The sequence below is a fragment of the Cavia porcellus genome, unplaced genomic scaffold (assembly GCF_034190915.1).
Source record: "Cavia porcellus strain 051 isolate PalLab524CR breed Dunkin Hartley unplaced genomic scaffold, mCavPor4.1 scaffold_10, whole genome shotgun sequence".
In the NCBI taxonomy this organism is placed as follows: domain Eukaryota; kingdom Metazoa; phylum Chordata; class Mammalia; order Rodentia; family Caviidae; genus Cavia; species Cavia porcellus.
Window position 1 is genome coordinate 12,201,405 of NW_026947493.1, and position 24,002 is coordinate 12,225,406.

Consider the following 24,002-nt stretch of genomic DNA (forward strand, 5'->3'; position numbering starts at 1 on the left):
ATGGTGGCAATCAGTCAGTGACCCCTGGCCCAGAGAGGACTGGTGGGATCAACTTGGGTTGAGCCACACCCCTGGTCAGGACCTAACACCCAGGATGAAACTGTCGTAACCCAGTGACCCCTCCCACAGCACAGCCTAAGTTGCTGAAGGCACTTGCTAGTTGACTGACTCAGAAAACAGTGGTTAGCCCACAGTCCTGCGTGCACCTCAGATGACAGCATACTGTAGAGGGCAGCAAGCCCACAGCCAGCATGCTTCAGAAAAACCATAGGCAATATGGAAAGGGCCTGAGACTTGCACCACACACCTGTCTGAAAGAAACCAGAAACATGACAAGAGGAAAAAATAAGGAAAACCTCCAGCCACTGACCCTGGAAAAATAAGCCCAGCAGATGTAAATACAGAAGAGAACCAGTGCAGCAATCATGCAATATTAGCCACAACATCAGCAGACATAAAGAAATACCTTCATGACCTCATAGACAAACTTAAAACTGAAATTCTAATCCAAGTGAAGTAAGATATGAAAAGATTAATTAAAGAAATGCTAAGTCTCTTCTCAAGAAAACAGAGATGGAAGAATGGAGTAACCCAGAAAAGGAAGAGAAACCTTTGGTGAAGAATAAAATAAAATCTAGAATACATGAAACAGATCCAAAGAGAAACTAAAAACTCCATTGAAAGCTGGCAAAATGCCTTGACAGAAACTAAAGTTAGCCTTTCAAAACTTGAAAAGGGATTTTGTGTGTGTGATTGTGAAAGAAAAGAGCTACTAAAAATAAGGAACCAAGAAGTAATAATTCAAAGGCTAGAAGATGACAAGAAGATCTATAACTTAAGAATAAAAAAGTAAGCAAAGAAGCAGGAGTAACTACATAGGATACTCACAGAAATAATTAAAGAAAACCTTCCAAGCATAGGAAAAAGAAATTGTATCCAGATAAACGAGGCATACAGAACTCCAAGCAACTATAACCAAAACAGATCTATACTCAGACATATAATAATCAAGATCCTAGAAATCCACCACAAGAATAGAATATGAAAAGTGATCAGAGAAAAAGCAGATGATCTATAAAAGAAAATTCATCAAAATAATGACAGACTTCTCAACACAAACTATCAAATCAAGAAGAGCTTGGGGGGAAGTAGTCCAGGCCCTGAAAGAAAATAACCTCCAACACAGATTGATGTACCCTGAAAAACTCTCATAATTAATGGAGAAACAAGATGTTTCCAAGATAAGGAGGAACTGTGGGAGTTCATGGCCACCAATCCAACTCTACAAAAAATACTGAAGGGCATTCTAGAGAAAGAGAAAAAATACAAGAATTCCAGCAACAGTGACAGAGAGGCCTCAATAAATGAAGCAGACAATGGAGTGAAAGAGAAAAGTGGACAAATAATAGAAGAAAAATAGAATTGCAGAGGTGAAGCAGAGAAGGTAGGCTATAATCTTTAATATAGGTAGCCCTGATACACTAACAAAAAGAAACACAGGCAGAGTAGATTATGAGGCAGGATCCATTGAGATTCTCTGCATAGGAAATATACTCAACCTGAAAGAGGGTTAATAAACTGAAATTCAAAGATGAGAAAACAATGCACTATGTGACACAGAACCAGAGAGAAATAGGGACAACTCATCTAGCAGCCGCAGATAGGTTGGAAAGTTATGACACTTTTGTGCAGTGTAGAACTACCCAGCTAGAAGGAAGGAAAACCTTGTGGCTTTAGTAAGTAAAAGAGTACAGCTCAAGATCAAGCTCAGGGGTAAAATGGTTCAGCGCCACTCAGATAGATAATGGGTTGACCCCCTAATCTAAAAACTAAAGGAGCTAGTGGGACTCAAAATATACAAAGCATCCTGAGAAGGGGAAAGGTGAGGAACTGCCTAAAAAAGGAAGGCAGAGGACATTGTTAATAGTGTATCAGGATTTAAAAGCCATAGTAGTCTTATCACTCTGTTTAGTTTGATTTTATTTTGTTCCGATCTGTCTACTCATACTAGATTTGAGGGCACAGACAGCTATCCCCAAAATAGCAGGCTATACCATGGTAATTATCCTTAATTTCCTATTAACTTAAATTGAAGTCTTGTATTACTTACATTGTCTTACTGTAACTGATCTTATTTGAGCTGGTTTGTTAGACCACTCTTTTACCTTGACTGATTTTATTCAAATTTGGTATGCTTGATAGTATCAAGTCTAAGAGTAGAGGCAACTGCTCTGAAGATGATAAGGTGTAATAAGATACCTATTCTGGTTTGATTATTAACTGCTTTTGAAGTCCTACAATGTCTCCAAAGTTGTGTTTTTATTAAAATAGCTATGTAATGCTATGTATGTGTGATGATGTGGACAATTCTATTGAAAATAGCAAGAGAAAGCACAGTAACTACTGTAGATCACCTAATATTGTGGTTTTATATGTCTTTTTCATTTCATGTTTTTCCATAAATTTGTTTTGTTGTCTTGTTATGATCTGTTTTTCCCTATAATATAGATATACATGTAGAGATTCACATATGGGGGAATTTTTAAACAGTTTATGGGAATAGATTATATAATGCATGATGTAATAAACAGATACTCAGAAGAAGAAGAGACACTAAGAAACCCAGTGTTAATTCTGTAGCATTATGATATAAAATCTAGAAATACTATTATCCACTTTTCAGAATGATATTAGTCTAGTCTCATCTTCAATTTCAGCATACATAAAGATAAGGACAGCTCTATGAAGAGAATGAGAGACATTATGGCAGTCACTATTGACTTCCCCACTGTCAGGTCTTGAAGACCTAAAAAGCCTTCATCATCCTGCTATGATTAGATTAGATCTATAATGTTCAGTATGTATTCAATGTGTGAAGATGGGGACAACTATTTGGAAGAAAACTAGAGACAATAAGATAGACAGTGAAGATCTCAAGTGGACTTTCTTTGAAATTCATGTTTCTTAAAATGTCTCGAAATTTCCTTATGGTCTATTTTGTTGTTTTGTTATGTTTAATCGTACCTTTTTATAAAAAAAGACATTATAATAGCCAGTGCTGATTTAATATCATCTTGTTTTGAAGTCCTACCTTGCTTTTGTTCTTCTGTCTCCATCAGTTCTATCATGTTGCATCTTATTGGATTTTATTATGTGTGATAGTATAAACAAAATTTTTGATGGACAAGAAGATAATAGAGTAACCATTGTTCATTTTCTGTTAGTTGGTTCTGAAAACCCTGTAATAGTTTCATTCTCTTGAATGATTTTATACTATTTTGTTATATTTGATACTATAGTGTATGAAGGTATACTCAAATATTTCAAGGAAAGAGATACTATGGTAGCTACTGTTATGTCGGATTGTCTTGTGAAATACTATGTTGCTTAAATTGTTCTGTTCTGATCTGTTTTGTTATGTCCTCTTTTATCTCAATCTTTTTAAATAAAAAAAGAAGATAAAGAAATCCTTTCCTCATTCTTGATTTTAGAGGAAATGCTTTCAATTTTTCCCATTCAGAATAATTTTGGTTGTGAATTTGTTATATATTGAGGAATAGTCTCTCAGAACCTAATTTTTTCAAGGCTTTTATCATGAAGGAAAGTTTAATTTCATCAAGTTTTTTCTCCATCAGTTGAAATAGCATGTGATATCTATCTTTGATGCGGGCACATGGTGTGTTATATTTGTTGATTTCCATATGTTGAACTTTGCATCCTAGAATGAAGCCAACTTGATCACAGTGTAAGATATTCTGAATGTGTTGTTGAACTTGGTTTGAATTTTATTAGGGACTTTTGCATTTATGCTCATCAAAGATATTGGACTATAGTTTTTTCTATAGTGTTTCTTTGTCTGGTATAGGGTGGTGTTTCATGGAATGAGTTTGTAGGCATGCTTTTCTTTTCTGTTTCATAGAATTAAAGAGCATGGTTATTTTTTCCTCTTTAATGACTAATAAAATTCAGCACTGAACCCATCTGGTTTTGGGCTTTTATTTGTTGGGAGATCTTTTACTATTTATTCAATTTCATTGCTAGCTATCTTTATGTTTTAAAATGCTCTCAGCTTTGGTAGGCCATATGTGTTTATAAATTTATCCATTTCTTCTAGATTCTCCTGTTTATTAAAATGTCGGTTTCCAATGTTGTCCCCCAAGTCCTCAGAATTTTAATAGTATATGTTGTAATATACCCCTTTTTATCAGTAATTGCATTGATTTGTGTCTTTTATCTTGCTTACTTTGTCTAAAGGTATATCAATATTATTTATTTTTTCAAAGAGCAGGTCTTTTTTTCATTGATCCTTTGTGTTGTTCTTTTAGTCTCTGCTTCATTAGTTTTGGATCTGATGTTTATCATCTCTATCCTTCTGTTAGTTTTGGTTTGGTTTGTTGTTGTTTTACAAGAACTTTGGGCAGCATTATTAGTTTACTTGATTGACAGATCTGCTTTTTTATGTAGACATTATAGTTATAAACTCTCTTAAAACTACTTTTTCTGTATCTCAGAGAGTCTGATATGTTGGGTTTCTATTTTCTTTGAATTCTAGGGATTTAAAATTTTTCTCTTCATTTCTTTAAGTACCCATTGATTATTCAAAAGCTCAGTCTCCTTGTGTTGTATAATTTCTGTGGTGTCTCTTGCTGGTGATTTGTAGATGTTTTTCTGTTGTGATATAATAAAATGAAAATTATTTCAAGTTTTTGTGTTTGATAAGCTTGCTTCTTGACCTAAATTATGACATATTTTGGAGTATATTTCATGAGCAGCTGAAAAGAAAGTATATTTTATAGTTGTTTCATGGAATGTTCCATACATATCTGTAAAATCTATTTGATCTTTGGTGTAGTTTTACTCTGATGCTGTTGTATTGAGTTTGTCTGGATGACTTATCTATTTGTGAGAGTGGAATACTGAAGTATAATTATTGGATTTGGGCTTATATATCCTTTTATGTTTGTGGGGTTTCTTAATGAATTTGGGTGCATCAATTTTCAGTGCATATATATTTACAAGTATTATAATCTTTTTGTGGATTATTTTCTTTACCAATATTTAGCACCCTTATTTTTCTCACCTGCCTAATTTTATTTTGAGTCTGCTTTTTAAGATACTCATATAGCTGCTTCTGCTTGCTTTCATATTCCATTTGTTTAGAATACTTTTTCTATCTTTTCACTTCCATGTGTGTATAATTTTGCTAGTGTGGGGAGTGTTTCTTGCAAGTAGTAAAGAGTTAGGATTTGTTTTTTATTCCAGTATGCCAGTTTGTGTATTTTAATTTTAGTATTAAAATCATTTACATTTAGAATTATTATCAAAAGATATGTACTAATTGCTGCCATTTCATTTTTTCTAGTTTTTGATTCATTTCAAAATTTCAATGGCTCATCTACTCTGCTTCTTCTGTGTTTAGTATTTCTTTACATTTTTAAAATGTTGTGTTAGTGTTCATATTTTTTGTGTTTACCTTGGAAAGTCTGTATGACCCCTTCAAATTTGAAGAATAGCTTTGCTGAATAAAATAGACTGGATTGTCAGTTATTTTCTTTCTGGGCTTAAAATGCATCATTCCACAATTTTCTGGACTTCACAGTTTCTACAGAGAAGTCTGGAGTTATTCTGCTGGTTTTGCATTTTTAAATGACTTGGTATTTCTCCCTCATTGCTTTTAATATTTTCCTTGTCTTGTATTCTTGCCATTTTAACTATAACACAATGTGTGGAGGTTCATTTCTGCTCATTCCTATTTGAGATTCTGAATGCCTCTTGAACTTGAATGTCCATATTCCCCACAATTTTGGAAATTTTCTGTTAATATTTCATTAGTTTTTTTGTGCCATTGGTCTGATATCTGAGAATATCTTCTACACCAAAACTTTGTAAATTTATCTTATCATTTTTCAAAGTTCTTGGTTGTTTTGTTCTTAATTTGTAGGACTTTCTTTTATTCTTGACATGTAATAGTTTCCATTTTGAATTTTATTAGTACATATCCACAGTACATAATTATTACATTCACTGGCATATGCTCATAACACATTTCAACACAATTTTTTTTTTAATCTTGCCTCTACCCCCTGAAATCTTGTGCATGCGCCTAAAACCAGTGCCATACCGATGAAGCAAAGGTGTGCCATCAGCTGGAGAAGCAGCCAGGTTTCCTCCTTTCTTGGCTATAGGGATTAATTATCTATGAACCAAATCCTGGGGAGCATCTTTCTTAGGTCACCTGCACTCTGGAACATGATGGTCTGGAACTCTCTTCATAAAGTAGAACCTTTCACTGTTGCAATTTTGAGACTGCAAAGGGTGAAGTCCTGCTGCTTCTTGTGATGCCCTCAGGACATCTTTTCTACTTTCCTGTTCCTTCTCAGCAAGAAAGATTTCCTTTGATCTATCTTTGCAGTACACAGCCTTTCTGGAGCTTCCTTTCTGGCCAAACTCACAACATTTTAAATCACTCTGCTGGTTGTTTTACTCTTGACTGTCAACATAAATGTAGCTAAAAGTCCCCAACAGTATCAATGGTACTGCTTCAGTATTCAAGTGCCTTGAAATTTCTTCTGCTGAGTTTGTTAGCCCATTGCCCTTAATCTCAGTCTTTTTTTTTTTTTTTTTTTTTTTTTTTTTAGTACCAGGAATTGAATCAGGGAGTCTCTGGACATGAGAAAAATGCAGAGAAACTTTCTTCCAAGGCCTAACATATATCACCTGAATTCCAACAGCCAATATACTCCTTCTTCCCAGAAGAAATCTTCTGATCCTGGTTTTTACTGGCAGAAGTTCTATTCATTCTGGTCTTCTGACCTATGATCAGAATCAAAGCTGCTTCTGAAAGTGGCATTTCCAAACCTTTACAAACTCTTTCTACAAGCCAGTGCCAAAGGCTCCTGAATTACATGGTCAGATACAGGCACAGTGATGACCCCACTTCTCCGGTATAACATTTTGTCTTTGTTACTTTTATGATTGCTGAGACAAAATACCAAATTTAAAGGAGGAAAGGTTCATTTAGCTCACAGTTTGTAGAGGTATCAGTTCATAATTAGCTTACTCAAAGGCAGAAGGTGTGGAAGACAGACAGCAGAGAGGAAAAGCAGTCCATTGTGGACAGAAGGTAGCAAAGTAAGCAAGTGACCAGCAAGAAGTAGCAAGACGCTTTCTGTCTTTCAAAGCTTATCCAGGATATCCCATTAGGACAGGTATCACTCACACCCTTCGTCCTAGCATTGTGCCATGAATTGATCCAGTATCACATCCTTGACCCCAGAAGAACTGTGCCAAACTAGATGGCAGATCAACTTAGTAATTGCACAGGGTAGATCCAACAACCAAAATTTAGATATAACCTAACCTAACCTAACCTAACCTAACCTAACCTAACCTAACCTAACAAATATTCACTCAATAGAGTAATTTTACCATAAGATGAGGAAATTTAAAAGGAATAAGAGGAAAAAAATAGAGAAATAGAGGACCAGAAATAAATTAGAAGCAAGACTAAAGGACAAAAGAAGATTGTCCAGTCTTTGGGAAACTAGTGAAGAAGACAGGATAGAAAGAAAGTCAGAAAAAAATGAGAATGAAGCAACACCACAAAAGCTAAAAACAATGGTCACATTCATGAAAAAACAATCAGAAAAAGGAAGAAAAAGAAAAATAAAAGCAAAAAGCAAAAAGAAAAAAAAAAGATGTCAAGCCATTGATTATTTTCTGTAGTGTATAGTTTGGTGGTGTTGTCCAATTTAGGGTGTTTCTCTGCTGCCTTTCATAAACCAGGAAGGCAGACAGATCCAGATCTGTGTTGGGCGATTCCAGAAGCCTGTTGCAGGATTAGGGAGGGGTGTGGATGATCCCAGCAAGACTACAGTAGGAAAAGTATGGGGTGCTAATTCTGGTGTTTTCAGTACCACAGAAGCTGAGGCTGATCCTGGCTTCTGGTTGTGCCACTGGGGCCTGTTTTGTTCAATCCAGGATTTTGTTCAGAAAATGTTTCCTATACTTATGTCTTTTAAGAGTTTAACTTTTGTCTTCCCACAGATTGTTTCTATTCTGATGTTTAGATCATTAATCCATTTTGATTTTAGTTTAATGCATGATAAGAGATATGGTTTTAAGGCTAACCTTCATCATGTGTGTAGCTAGTTTTCCCAGCACCATTTGTTAGTTGCTATCATTCCTTCAGCAAAAGGCTTTGGTTCTTTTAAAAAATAACATAGCAGAGTGTACCTAGAGTTATTTCTGTGTCTTCTGTTCTGTTTCCGTGGTCCTCGAGTCTCTATTTCGTTTTTTTTTTCCTGTCAGTATCATGATGTTTTTATTACTCTAGCTTTGTAGTAAAACTTTTCACATCAGGGATTGTGATGCCTCCTGCTTTACCCTTGTTTTCCAGAGTTGCTTTTGCTGCTATAGCTCTTTTCTGGTTCCCAATGAATTTTAGTATTGCTTTCTCCAGTTCTGCAAGGAATGTTATTGTTATTTTGATTGAGATTCCATTAAGTCTCTACAGCAGTTTTGAAAGTGTGGCCATATCGACCATACTGCTGATGCCTATTGTTGTAGTCAGGGTTTTGCAAGGAGAACAAGACAATATAGAACACATAACTTACAGGATTATGTTGTAATAGTCAACCAAGGAGTCAAATACAGAGAAAGTGCAGGATATCTGTCCACACACTAAAGACCTAGAAAATCCAGCTAAAAGCCTGGATCCCATTGCAATAATTTTCACGAGTTCAGCTGAAAACCTAGAACCCAAGAAAATGCCTCCTGCAAGTCCAGCTGGAGGCCTAAAGCCCACAACAATAACTCATGCAGTCTGCACTGGGAAGGCCTGAAAGTCAGCATAAAAGCTACAAATTCTGTGCCGGGGGATGAAGGATCTATGCCACTAACTTGAGGGCTCTTCACTGGAACCAGGAAGTAATGCTCAAAGTAAGAACCAGGGCTTTCCTGAAAAGACACACAACCATCCTCGGTGATAATGAGGTTCCAAGTTCCTCTGACAATGAAAACAGCTGAGTTCATATCAGGAAGCCAGCATGATAAGCTTCTCTGGGAGACTGAGTAGCACAACATCTTCCCCTCTGGAGCGAGGAAATGATGCTCAGAATAAGGAACAGAACTCATCCAAAGTAAATTGCAGCCATGCTCAGCAAAAAGGCTTTGAACTCCTTTGACAATGAGAACAGTGAAGTTCACATTAGGAATCAAGTTCAGCAAGCTCCTCCAGGAGAACCCATGGCAACACGGGAACCAACGCACCAAACATCAACATTCCTCTTCTTCTCCAGGTCTCCTTGTTATGCTGGCAACAATCCTCAGGTAGGCTCCCCACTCAGCACCACACTGATTCCGCTCTGCTGGTGTTGTTGATCACCAATTTTAGAAAAAAAAAAACCAGCAGTAAAAGGGTACAAGTAGTACAGAATTTCAAGAAAAAATTATACAGTAAGAAATCACTAGTTAATAGATTACATATTGTCATCTTAGAAATAGTTGTCCAAATTACAAAATTAAAGCATACAAAGTGGACATTTATACAGTAAGATTACAGACAGTTTTGTTCAATGATCCAACAAAAACTCAGTAATATAGGTTTCTATCCTACACACTTAAATATACATGCAGTTATATCCTTCAGACCACTTTCTTTTCCTTTTTTACATTAACAATTACACTTTTTGGGTTTTATTACTCCCACAGTACTTATTACTTTTTTTTTTGAAGAGAATAAGACCAAATGGGACAAAACAAAACAGAGTCAGAACAGAAGGATGGACATAGTATATGATGCAAAAATAGAATACGAGGTGATCAAAAATGATTACCATTATGCCTCTTGCTATCTTGAAAAGAGTTACCTGTATCATCAAGTATAATGCAACTGAACAAAACAGTACAGAACAAGACCAATAAAACCTACACTGAGACCTTACAGGGCTTCAAAAGAAGATAATAGTCAAGCCATAATGGGCATCATAGTAAATCTTATTGTCTTCAAAGTGACTTCCTGTACCCTCAAATTTGATACTATAAGCAAAACAGAATATAGTAAAATCAGATAGAACAAGATGGGGAGAGCAATACTGGGGCTAAAATCAGGTTAATAGGAAAACAAAAAAGTTACTGTAATATATCCTGCTATTTTTTAATTTAGTTTTCCCTTAATTACAAAGTAAGAAAAAATAAATTAATTTTAAAAAGTGGGAGATTGAGATAAAAGAGGACACAGTAACAGAACAACACAGGTCAGGACCAAACAATTTAAGCATAATTGTGTTTCAACACCAGATAACCTGACATAATAGTAGTCACCATAGTGTCTCTTTCCTTGAAATATTTGAGTATAACTTCATATACTATAGCATCAAACATATCAAGACAGTGTGAAGCCATTCAAGAGAATGTAAGACTTACAGCATATTTAGAACCAGCTAACAGAAAACGAAGAATGGTTTCTATATTATCTCTTTGCCTATAAAAATTTTTGTTTATACTATCACATATAGTAAAATATAATAAGATACAACATGTTAAAACCCATGGAAACCAATGAACAACAGCTTGATGGAACTTCTAGACAATATGATATTAAATCGGCACTAGCTATTATGATGTCTTGTTTTCTTCAAAATTGCTATTCGTACTATCACAGACAATAAAATCGAACAACCCAGATTAAAACCATTCCAATTAATGAATGAAAACATTATATGGCTTCAAACCAATATGACTGGGAATCATGATTACCACATACTTTTATGTATTCTTATTTCTTACAGTAGGGAAACTATTCAGTATTTATACATGTGAGTTTGCTTTATCTCACTTATGGGCATGGTCTCAAGCTGCGTCCATTTATTTAAAAATATCTCAATGTAATCCTTCTTTATAGCTGAGTAGTACTCCATTGTATAAACATACCACAACTTTTTTATCCATTCCTCAGTTGATGGACACTTAGGTTGTTTCCAAGATCTGGCTATTACAAATTGTGCTGCTATAAACATGGGTGCACATATATCACTGTGGTATGATGTCTTCAGTTCTTCTGGGAATATGCCTAGAAGTGGAATAGCTGGGTCAAATGGGGCTTCCAATCCCAGCTTTCTGAGAAGTCTCCAGACTGACCTCCACAGTGGTTGCAGCAGGCTACACTCCCACCAACAGTGCAGGAGAGTTCCTTTTTCCCCACAGCCTCTCCAGCATTTGTTGTTGGTAGTTTTCTTGATCTTGGCCACTCTCTCAGGAGTGAAATGATATCTCAATGTGATTTTAATTTGCATTTCTCTAATGATTAATCATGATGAACATTTTTCATGTATTTATTTGCCATTTGTATTTCTTCATCTGAGAGTTGTATATTCATCTCAGATGCCCATTTTTGGATTGGGTCTTTGAATTTTGGGAGTCTGATTTTTTAAAATTCTTTATATGTTTTAGACAGAACTCCTTTGTCTGAGCGGCAGTTCACTAAGATTTTTTCCCAGTTTGTGAGTTTTCTTTTCACTATGCTGGAGATTTCTTTTGACACGGAGAAACTTTTTAATAAGAGGTGATCACAATTATTGACTGTGGGAAATATTTCCCATGTGGTTTGATTCTTGTTCATGAATTCTCTACCTATTCCTATGTCTTCAAGGTTTTTACCCAATTTGTCTTCCAATAGATTTAGTGTTTCTGTTTTAATATTCAGATCTTTGATCCATTTAGATTTTATTTTAGTACATGATGATAGGCATGGGTCTAGTTTTAGTTTTCTGCATATGGAGAGCCAGTTTTTCCAACACCATTTGTTAAAAAGACTGTCGTTCTTCCAATGAACATGTTTGGCCCCTTTGTCAAAGATAAGGTGGCTGAGTGTGTTTGTAGTTGTGGTTTTATCTTCTAACCTATTCCACTGATCTTCAGCTTTATTTTGGGTCCAGTACCATGTTGATTTTACTACTGTTGTTTTGTAGTATAACTTCAAGTCAGGGGTTGTGATGCCTCCTGCCTTGCCTTCACTGCTTAGAACTGACTTTGCTATTCTAGGTCTCTTCTCACTCCAGATGAATTTTAGGAGTGATTTCTTGAGATCTATGAGGTATGTTGATGGTATTTTTATCTGGATTGCATTGCATCTGTATAACAGTTTTGGGAGAATGGCCATTTTCACATTATTTATTCTTCCTATCCATGAGCAAGGGATGTCTTTCCATTTTCTGAGATCTTCTTCAATTTCATTTTGTAGTGTATTATAATTTTCCCTGTATAGGACTTTCACTTCTTTTGTGAGCGTAATTCCTAAATATTTAATTTTTTTGGTTGCTAGTGTGAATGGTGTGCTTCTCTTATTTCTCTCTCTGTGATTTTGTTGTTAGTGTATAGGAATGCTATTGATTTTTAAGTATTGATTTTGTATCCAGCCACATTGCTGAATTTATTTATTATATCTAGGAGTCTTTCAATGGAGTTTTGGGGGTCTTCTATGTAAAGTATCATGTCATCTGCAAATAATTATAATTTAAATTCTTCTTTTCCTATCTTTATGCCTTTATTTCTCTTTCTTGTCTAATTGCTCTGGCTAGTATTTCCTGTACTATATGAAATAGGAGCAGTGATAAGGGACATCCTTGTCTTGTGCCTTATTTTAAAGTAAAGCTCTTCAATTTTTGGCCATTTAATATGATATTGGCTGTTGGTTTGTCATAGATGGCCTTTTATTATATTGAGGTAAAGTCCATCTATTCCAATTTTCTGCAAGTTTTTTTTATCATAAATGAATGTTGAACCTTATCAAAAGCCTTTTTTGCATCAATAGAAATGATCATGTGATTCCTACCTTTGGCTCTATTGATATGGTGGATTACATTTATTTATTTACGTATGTTGAACCATCCCTGCATGTTTCAGATGAATCCCACTTGGTCATGGTGTATGATCTTCTTGATGATTTGCTGCATCTTATTTGCCAATATTTTATTGAGGATTTTAGCATCTGTGTTTATTAGGGAGATTGGTCTGTAGTTCTCTTTTTCAGTTGGGTCCTTCTCAGGTTTTGGTACTAGAGTAATATTTGCTTCTAGGAACAATTTAGGAAAGATTATTTCCCTTTCAATTTCATTGAAGAGCTTGAGGAGTGTTGGCATTAAGTCTTCTTTGCATTTCTTGTAGAATTCTGCAGTGAATCTGTCTGGGCCTGGGCTCTTCTTTGTAGATGAGGACTTAATTATGTTTTCAATTTCATTAGTAGAAATTGGGTTATTCAGCAGTTTTACATCTTCTTGACCTAGCTTTGGTACTTCATATGCTTCTAGGAATCTATCTATTTCCTCTGTGTTATCAACCCTTTGAGAGTAGAGGTTTTCAAATAGGAATTGATGATCTTCTGTATTTCTATTGGGTCTGTAGTGATCTCACCTTTTTCCTTCCTTATTGCATGAATTTTAGCTTTTTCTTCCCTTTTTAAAATAAGGTTGGCTAGGGGCTTATCAATTTTATTTATTCTTTCAAAGAACCAACTCTTTGATTCATTGATTTTTTGGATTTTTTTAAGTCTCTGTTGTATTGATTTCTGCTTTGATTTTTATAATTTCCTCTCTTCTTTTGGCTTTGGGCTTGACTTGCTATTCTTTTTCTAGATGTTTGAGGTGTAACTTCAGGTTATTTATTTGCATTCGTTCTGTTTTCCTGATGTGGGAACTCAGTGCAATAAGTTTTCTCTGAGGACAGCTTTCATTGAATCCCACAGATTCCAGTAAGTTGTATTTGTGCTTTCATTTGTTTGTAGGTATTGTTTAATTTTTTCTTTAATTTTCTCTGTGACCCACTGATTACTCAAGAGTGTGTTATTCAGTTTCCATATGTTTGTGGGATTTTTGCAGTATCTTTTATTAATTTCTAATTTCATAGTGCTATGATCCAATAGCATGCTAGCGATAATTTCAACCCTTTTGCATTTATTTAACTATGTTCTGTGAGTTAATATATAGTCTATTTTAGAGAATGACCCATGTACTGTTGAGAAGAATGTGTATTTTGTTTTCAGTGGAATACTCTGTATATGTCTATCAAGTCCATTTGTTCACAGGTGTGATTCAGTTCTTTTATCTCTTTGCTGATTTTCTGTCTGCTTGATCTGCCCATTTGTGTCAATGGTTTGTTAAAATCTGCTGTTAGAATTGTGTTGCTACTAATTTGGTTTTTCATTTCTGTTAATACTTCTTTTATATAACTGGGTGCTGTGAAATTTGGGGCATATATATTTAAGATACTTATCTCTTCCTCTTGAAGTTTTCCCCTAACCAGTATGTAGGGACCTTCTTTATCACTTCTGATCATTATTGGTTTGAAGTTCACATTGTGTGGAAACAGAATAGCTACTCCTGCTTTTTTTTGGGTTCCTGTTGCATGAAGTATTGTTTTCCTTCCTTTTACTTTTATTCTGTGAGTATCCTTTTGGGTTAGATGGGTTTCTTATAGGCAGCATATGGTTGGATTTTGTTTGTTGATCCATTCTGCCAGTCTGTTTCTTTTAATTGGTGCATTGAGACCATTTACATTAATGGTTATAAGTGTTATATATTGGTTTATTGTTGACATGTTATCTTTCTGCTGTTGCATCTTTATCTTTCTGTTCTGTTTAATTGTCTTCTTTGTTTAGTGGCTTTTTCCTAAATGTATCTAGGCTGTCTTTCAGTATTCTTTGCAGGGTTGGCTTGGTGATCATCAAGTTCTTCAGCTGTTCTTTGTCATGGAAGTATCTTATTTCTCCTTTGATTTTGAAGGACAGTTTTGCAGGGTACATCAGTCTAGGTTAGAAATCACTTTCCTTTTTGATCTGAAATACTTCACTTCATGCTCTTTTTGATTTTATTGTTTGTGCTGAGAAGTCTGCTGAGATTCTGATAGCTTTTCCTTTATAGGTGATCTGTCTTTTCTCTCTGACAACTTTTAATATTCTATTCTTTTGTGATGGCGATTACTGTATGTCTGGCTGTAGTTGATTTTATTGTTTGTGCTCAGAAGTCTGCTGAGATTCTGATAGGTTTTCCTTTATAGGTGATCTGTCTTTTCTCTCTGACAACTTTTAATATTCTATTCTTTTGTGATGGTGATTATTATATGTCTGGCTGTAGTTTTATTTTGGTTATGGCTATTTGGAGTTCTATATGCTTCATTCATCTTGATATCAGTTTCCCATCTCATGTTTGGGAAATTTTCAGCTATTACTTCTCTAAATATCCTCTTGACATCCTTTATGTTGTCCCCTTCTTTTTCACTTATCCCTATCAACCTTATGTTGTTTCTCTTTGCATCATCTTGCAGGTGTTGTATTGTTATTTCCCAATTTCTTGTTATTTTTAAAAGATCTTTCCTTTCCTGTTCAGTGGCTGCAATCTTGTCTTTGAGGTCTGAAATTCTATTGTCACATTCATTGAGGCGGTTTTTACAACTTTCAATGGAATTTTTTATTTCCTGTATATCTCTTTGCATCTGCTTAATGTATGCTGTTTGTTTGTTATATTGTTCATCCAGGGATTCTATCTCTTTGTTCAGTTCCTCCAATTTTTTAACTGTCTTCTTTAGATATGTTCAGCATCTCCTTCATTTCTTTCATCATTTCTTCTTTTACCTGAGAGATTATTTCTAGCTTGAATTCCTTTAAGGCTTCCCAGAGTTGCTTCTTTATTTTGGTTAGTATTATTTCAGATATTTCAGGTATGTGGCATGTATTTTCTTCTATGTATATGGTTCCTAGACTTTCTTGGGATTGGCTGGATGTTTGAAATTTTATTTTGGTCTTTCACTTTGTCATTTTCCTATACTTTTGAGCTTCAAGTGTTGTTCTAAGCTTCCCTTGGGTGTGTTGGAATTTGTCTCTTATGTCTTGGACTCCTGAGACTTCTCTGGTAGTGTAGCTCCCTCCTTGGGCAGCAAAGCTGTTGGATTAAGAGAAGGTTGCCAGGCTCCTCTCAGGTAGACCTAAAGCCTCCTCAAGCTATACAGTTTCCCCCTGTGGCAGCAAAGCTCCCCTCCTCAGCAGGGCTGCCCCTTCCTCCAGGTGGTCGCAGTAGTGTGGGAGCTCTCCAGGTGGAAAGAAGATTGCAGGTAAGGTCAGAGCAGTGTCCCGCAGCTTGGCCCAGTTCCCTCCTTCAGGTGGGGCAGCTGCCATGTGCCCTCTGGGTGACAGAGTGTGGTTGGCAAGGCTGGAATGGGGTCCTGTGGCTAGACCTGCCTCACTGTTCCTGGCATGATGCTGTGGTGCAGCCCCAGGTGAGAGAGAGAGAGAGAGAGAGAGAGAGAGAGAGAGAGAGAGAGATCTGCCAGGCTGCAAATGGGGCCCTGTGGTTAGGCCCCTTGATTGCCAATTTTTAGTCCACCACACTTATCCAGAAATAGGGAATATATTTTTATTTTCTAATATGTTCTTCAATCTCCTCTTTTCAGAATATTATAGTTTCATTGTAGAGGCCTTTTATTTTCCTGGTTATGTTAATTTCTAAGATTAATTTGATCCTTCTTGATTCTATTGTGAAGGATATTATTTCCCTAATTTTCTTTTTGGTGAGTTATTGGTACAGGAATGCCATTGACTTTTTTATTTTATCTTTGTTTCTGATATACTACTGAATTTGGATATTAGTTCTAGAAGTCTTTGGCAATGTGTTTGAGGTATTCTAAGTCAAGAATCATTATTGTCAGCAAATAATGATTACTTAACTTCTTCCTTCCCTACCCGTAACTCTTTTATTTTTTTCTCTTGTCTTATTGATGTAACTAATATTTTTAGAACTGTATCTAATAGAAGGGTGATAATGGAAACCTTGTATTTTTCCTGATTTTAGAGGGAAAGCTTTCATCTTTCCACTTAGCATGATGGTGGCTATTGATTTGTTATAGATGGTTTTTTTCAGGTTGAGATAAGACCTTCTATTGCTATTCAGTTTTTTTTTATTATGAATGGATGTTAGATGTAGTCAGTTGCTTTTCTGTATCTATTGAGATGGTCATGTGGTTCTAATCCTTGTGACATGTAATAGTTTCTGTTTAATCTGTAAAATTGTCTTCTGCTAGATTTTGTCTATTGGTGAGGCTTTTCACTGAGTTTTTGATTTGATTTATTGGATTTTACATTTGCAGGATTTCTGTTTGGTTCTTCAGAATTTCCATCTCTTTGTTTTTGTCTTTTTTTCCCTATCTCTTTGCTGAATTTCTCCTTTATATACTACATTTTCTTCCTTCTTTTATTTATCTGTTTATACCATCTTTGGAACCATTAATGATTTTATAAATGACTGGTTTGGAAAGATATGTCTTCTTGTATTTGAAGTTCTTCTTAGTGTCCAGATATTTTTTGGAGGTTTGATCTTTAGAATCAAATTGGGGAAAAATCCTATATTAATATTGGCAACACAAAATTAAAGCAGGTATTGATATATAATAAAAAACAATTAGAAGCAGCAACTATACCATCTTTAACAATAAAAATCAGTGACAATAATATGGATTTATGTACAAAGCAGATATTATGAAAGATAATCATGCTAATGTATCACAAGTAGCCACTAGCACTGTTTATGATAAAAAAATTTGAATCAGTATAAAATTTGTGTATAGAAAATTAGATAAATATATTTGAGAATAGATGTGTCAATGATATAGCATATTACCATTAAAATAATTATATAAACCTATGCTTGTTGATATCATGTGCTACTATTATTTAAATCTCTGTTAAATTTTTTGTAATTCCAGAGGGCAGAAGCTTTTAGAATTCATGGTCAACAAGAAAGGGAACTGGTTCTTGAATAGGTAAATATGAGCACTACTTTACAGCTCCAAGGAATTCACTTTATACCATCTGGAGAAAAACACAAATTAATCACTAGTCCTATCAGTTGTTATGTTGCCTCTCTATTATTGTTTTTTAGTTGTAATGTTATTTCTTGAACTTGTCATTCTTTTATTGATTGAATCATAGTTTTATTGATTATACCACAGTATCATTGTTAGAAGCTTGGCTCTTTTGCCTGAGGACATTAGTAATTTATATTGGAGTAGTAAAATTTTGGGCAGTTATATTGTGCAGTTTTCCTCTGGGGCAAAAGGTGGACTGAATAAACCAATATGAAGACTTTTAAGTCTTCAGCAGTGTTTGCTATGTATGACATAGTAAAGGAAACTACATAGAAAAATACATGAATCTTAGTATATCACAGATAAATATTTACATTACCTTCCTGCTAAGATGTTTAGTTTAACTTTCAGACTAAATCTATTCACTCTTTAGAGATTAATGTATGTCCTGCTGAATGTCTCTCTATAAAATATTCAAAGCTTCCCTTTTAAAAAAGCGTTATCAGTTTTCTTCTTGTCAGTTATTGATAATTAACAGATACTAATGATTTTGTAAATTGCCAACTGAGTAAAAAGGAAGTTAAATAAAGATTTAGAAATGAGATGATAGGGATAATCTACCTTTAACCCATGAATATTTATTGAGGCTATAGTTTACAATTTTGCTACAAATATATTAAAATATTAAATATATATTTAATATTCAATTATTTAGAAATATTATGTGGAAATCCTGGCCTTGAGATCTTAGGATTCTGTGTCTGTAATTTATCTTTATTTTTATTTTAGTTTTCCTTCATCCCCAATTTTTATGCCTTTATTTGCTCATTAGGCAAATAAATCTCAGTTTTTTTCCTGAATAAGAAACCTTTCAAAATTGCTTTGAAATAATTTATTGAGAATTTATTCTTAGACATAATCAAAAAACATTGTCATATTTTCAGCTCTACAAGACAAAAAGGTGAGACATTAAATGTACAAAAGCAGAAACAGAAAAGAGGAAATTTAGTATGAAAAAATATCAGGCTGGAAACTAAGAAACAGATAAATATGCTGAACGTGTTTGCAGTTAAATTTTTAACCATTCTTGTTAGGTAGGCAGGAAGAGATTGATGAAGGCTATGTGGAGAAGCAATGAAAGGATCTGTCAAGCAAATGAAACAGGCAGAAAATATATCTTGTAGTGTAACTTTTAGAATAGAAGCAATCCACCTTCTTATCCAAGTAGATTAACCACTGGGGGGAAGAAATGGAAGTAATAAAATGAGAAAAGGTTATAAATTTCAGTAGTGTGTGATCTAGTATATGTAATGTGTATCTTATAATCTCATAAGAAGAGAGTTAGTATTTGGAAGGTAGCAAAAATAGGGATTTTTCTTAGCTTTAGCTCTTTAAGTTTCCCTATAATTTTAATTAAAATATAGATATCTAGCCATAATTTTCAAACAATCTGGGTTAACAGTATCAGTATATATGTTAATCTCAGTGTAACCTAGTTTAGTTCTTTGTTTAAAATGCCTGTTTATTCCTAGTACTTGTGAACAATTTATATTAACAGTATCAATCTATATGTTAAGCTCAATGTATTAAGCCTATTTCTTCTAAAAACTGTCTGCTTATTCCTAGTACTTCTATAAAACACAGACATGATCAATAAACATGGTAAAATATTTTAATTTTGTATGTCATTGGCTCCACTGAATAATAGAAAAGTTATCTAATTGTTGTAATTGCTTCCAAGAAAGCTTCTTTACCTCCTTACCTTTCCTGATAATTTTATTTTACCTAAATTTCTAGAATGCATATAAAATAATCCATGAAGACTTTATGTAAAGTCTTCATGTAGAATCTTTTTGTGTATTTTATATAATTTCTAACTAGCTACCTGCATAGTATTCATGGATTTTATATAATTATACTGTAATTATATAATTATACTATAATTGTACTGAAAATTATACTAATTTTCTTTTGTCATTTTCAATAGAATGTTATTTAAAAAAGCATTTATGTATACATGCTTAAACATTCTAAGAGAACAATTAATACATAAAGCAGATGGATTTTCTCCCTCATGTAAAGTTGTATAGTTTCTTATGTTTTAAATTCTGAATGTAGAATAGGTTAACATCATGGAAAACTGCACTTAAATAATGAGAAATCACACTTAAAATGTAGATGCATTTATCTGAGTGTGATTGATTGCATTTTTAGAAAAAGGCCAGAGCAATTTTAGGGTATTCCCTGCTTGAAGTGCCTTCTAATATGCTATATAAAACTTGAAGTATTATTCAATTGTATTCAATCTGAGAAGAAAAGTGTAATCAAGCTATATCCAAGTATATGACAGTAAAGCAACAACAAATGCAATTGTAAAAAAGTGAAAATTGACAAACTGTTGCCACACAGTTACAGAAGATATCTGAGCAGACAGGTTATGGACAGAATTAAAAATCACTATGAATGTTTCTGTGAAGTTTTATTACCAGATAGTTCTAGTCATATTTCTAAGTATACTTTTACATTCTGTTCATTCTCCTCTCTTCAGTGTATTAAAAAATTAAAATGAGGCTTTGGTGCAATAATAATGCCTTTAAAAATAGATATTGTTACAACAGTATCTAAAAGTGAAGAGAAGTTGAATTCCTTAATTATTTTTATATATTCAATGATGCCAAAATTGACCAGAGCAAGACGTATTTATGGCAACTTACTTCAAGCTTAGCTTATTCCTGAATTTATATTATAGTTTATGGTTGCCAAAAAGCCACCACTATGTAGCTCTAATTTTAGTGGAAAACTGCTGGGATGTTGATTTATTTAGGATAGTTTAATTTAAACAATCTGCTAAATATCAAGTCAGTCATCAGTATATATTGCAAAGTCATATCAAAATGGCATTACTCAAAATAATTATCTTGGACATTCTATATTCATGTTATTTTTGCTTAAATTAGTTTTGAAAGCCTGTGTGTAAATATATATTTATGTAGATAATTATCTTGAGAAGATTCAGAGGCAAAATGCTTATTTTGAGGATACTTTTTTTTGTTTTTCTTTTATAAAATATAAGTTCTAATTATAAAAGAAATTGATGTCTATCATAATATTGGAAATTATTTCTTTCATTTTATGGGTATTTTCACTTAACATTATTATTTTATAGTTCTGTGAAAAATTCTTTAAAACTATGATTTTTAATAAACACAAATTTAGTCATGTGTGGTGGTGTACAGGTATAATCATAATGACTTAGGTGATGGCCATCCTGGGGAATAAAATGAAACTACTGTTAACATTAAAAGTAAAAATATGAGTGAAAACAATGAACTTGAAATTTGCTGTTTTGTATACATCCCAAATATAAGCAGTATAAACTTGTAAAATTATAAAATTTTTGACAGATCTTTTAGTTTAATGACCTTTGATCACTCCTCCAAATATTTCTTACAATAGAATTCTAAACTGAGACTATTTATTAAAAGTCTGTGAAAGAATATGAAACTGGATAGCATTGCTTTTGAGTTTTAATTAGGACTCTGTTCAGTTTGAGTCAAGTAAGCTGTCTGGATTGTACAAGATAGGGGCAGGAATTGAAGAATGCAATTTCTTTCTCTTTCCACTTAAAGATTAGGTGATGTTATCATGATTAATTATTCACTTATCTATTAAACAGAATCATTCCTTGTAATAACCTTATCTTTCTCCCACTTGATATATATGAAACATCTTACTTGGTCTTAGGTATAAATCTAATATACCTTTGCGATATTTTCAGTGTGAAGATGATAGGTGAAGCTGTATATATTGACTTGATATCCTAGGTAGAGTGTGTAAAGTAAAAACAAAGGTCTGAAGATGGACTTCTTGAGAATACAACCTTCAAAGATCAGACATCTAAAAAAGACTTCATTATGGAAACCAAGGAGTAGCCAACCTTGTAAGAGACAACCAGAGAATAGAGGATCATGGATTCCACAAAAACAGAACATTTCAATTGTATTGGAGGAATCAGAGGTGTGAAATGCATCAAGGAAATCCAACTAGATAATAATGAAAAAGCATTATGTATCAATACAGTTGTTCTAATACTTGTCTGAAGCTAGAATCAATAAAGAAGTGTTCAAGATAAATAGGAGAAGGAGACTAAATGAGGGTTAAGGATGAAAATATAGAAACCACAAGTGAATCAAATTTTCTTTAAAGCTTGACATTGAAAGGAAGAAACAGAGAGAGTATTGAGGTGGGAGGCATTTTAACTGTAAAATACTTCAGTCTATTTGAACAGTAATCAGTGTAGACAAAGAACTGAGAACACAGGGAAGAGAAATGAAGTTGAATGGAAATCTTTGGAGAAGCCAGAATATAGTTTCAGATTTATTTCCAGAACAAGGAAAGATACTTTTTCTAATTGGACAGGAGGAAAGAAGTCAAGTTGCCCACATGTTTGTATTGAGGAGGGAGATAATATTTGAACAAATCCTTGAGTGATAACTCTTTTTCCTCCCATGAATTAGAAGCTATGCTCTGGCCAAAGAGTAAGAATGGAGGAAGAGCTTGCAGTGAGCGCAACTACATACTCATTGCAGGTAGTTTCCATATCCACTCATTCCCAGGTAGTTTCCCCCTGTGATAGAGACCACCCAGGATCACAAAATGGTTGGAGAGAGCTGAGAAACCATTTGTCTTAGAAATCATGAATTCACAGGGACAGAAATCTATGTAAAATCAGTTACTTGTGAAGGCTGTGAAAGCTAGATTCATGTTTGCCTTGTTTAGCATTATATCTTCCAACCTGCTACATAATAGACAGTCAGTATTTTTGACTGAATGTTTTCTGATGGCATTTAACAGCAGGGTATAGGAAATGAGCTAGCAGAGAGTTGACACAATCTAGAAGAAATTCTTCCCCTAAATTTCAGTGTTTTATTTCAGTGTGTGAAAATGTATCACTAAAGGTGGGTGTAGCAATCATTGTATTTGTAATATATTTTTCTTCTTTTTGTTTCAAAAGAGCAAGGAACCATGTGTCAAAACCAGACATTAGACAGTGACAGTCTATGTTAGACATATAGCAGAGATTATTAAAGGGAACTAGAAAAGAGAGGATAAGCTATAGGTTTGAATATAAAATCATGGCTCAGAGCCATCTATTATAGGGATCAGTCTCATGAAAATGTATTTCCAAACTTGGATATTAAACTTTACAGGAGAATTCTTGAATGATATGAAAATTTTTCTCTAAAATCAAAGCAGGGAGACCACAGAGAAGGTGGCCAAGAGTCCCAGAGGCACTGAAACTCACCAAAATGGCATTCAAATCTCAGTCAACTCTTTGCCTATAGATTTGGTGTCCTGGCCAGCCTACTTTGTGTTTTGTTTCTCCTCAGAATGGAGCAGCAGAGGTAGCAACTGAAAGACCAATCTGCCTGTTCATGAAAGAAGGCCATGTCTGGGGAGAGATGATAAGCCTTGAGAGTGTCCATAGCTCCAGGAAGAAAAAGCATGTGAGACCAGCAGAAGAAGCCCCTCCCAAAAGTCCACAGTATTATAAACTTCAAGAACAGAACAGAATCTTACTCTAAAAGTAATTCTTTCCATATTGCAAGATAGAGTTGGAGTCCAACATATTCAAGAGGATGTAATTAGGAGTAATTTTTGGAAAGGGTTAATAAGTTTATGATGGACCCACAGAATAACATAAAATAACTTCAGGATTTCTAGCATTATCTGACCACAGTGACTGGGTGAGAGATAGAAACCAGAGACAGAGACAGTGGAAAGGGTGCAGGCTATACAGATCCTCCAAGTTTAAGCATTGGCTGAGAAGCATACAGGGCCCTTCCCTCTGTGGTAAGAAGATGTGCCCAGCACATGTGGCTTTCTGAGGTGGCTGGACATGAAGTATACATTATGTCCAGAAATCTGTTTGAACTGCTGCCCTGCTGCCTACATCCTGTACAGTGGCAGGATTGCTTTTGCTATCTATCCATGTGAGTGAGGACTTATCTTGGCTTGGAAGCTTGCCACAGCCTGGAGTGCGTGGACAGAGGAGTTTATCAGAGAAGAGTGGAGTGCCTCTAAAATGCACAGGCCATGAAGTGAAGTGACAAGAACTGTGACTTACTGGATTTCAAGACTGCAGATGCTGG

The 24,002-nt window shown here is 34.4% G+C and overlaps 1 pseudogene; it reads left to right on the plus strand.

Annotated features, from left to right (window-relative positions):
- Window positions 1-9,153: 9,153 nt before the first annotated feature.
- Window positions 9,154-24,002, plus strand: part of LOC100718177 (cytosolic non-specific dipeptidase-like) — a 108,248-nt pseudogene continuing 93,399 nt past the window's right edge.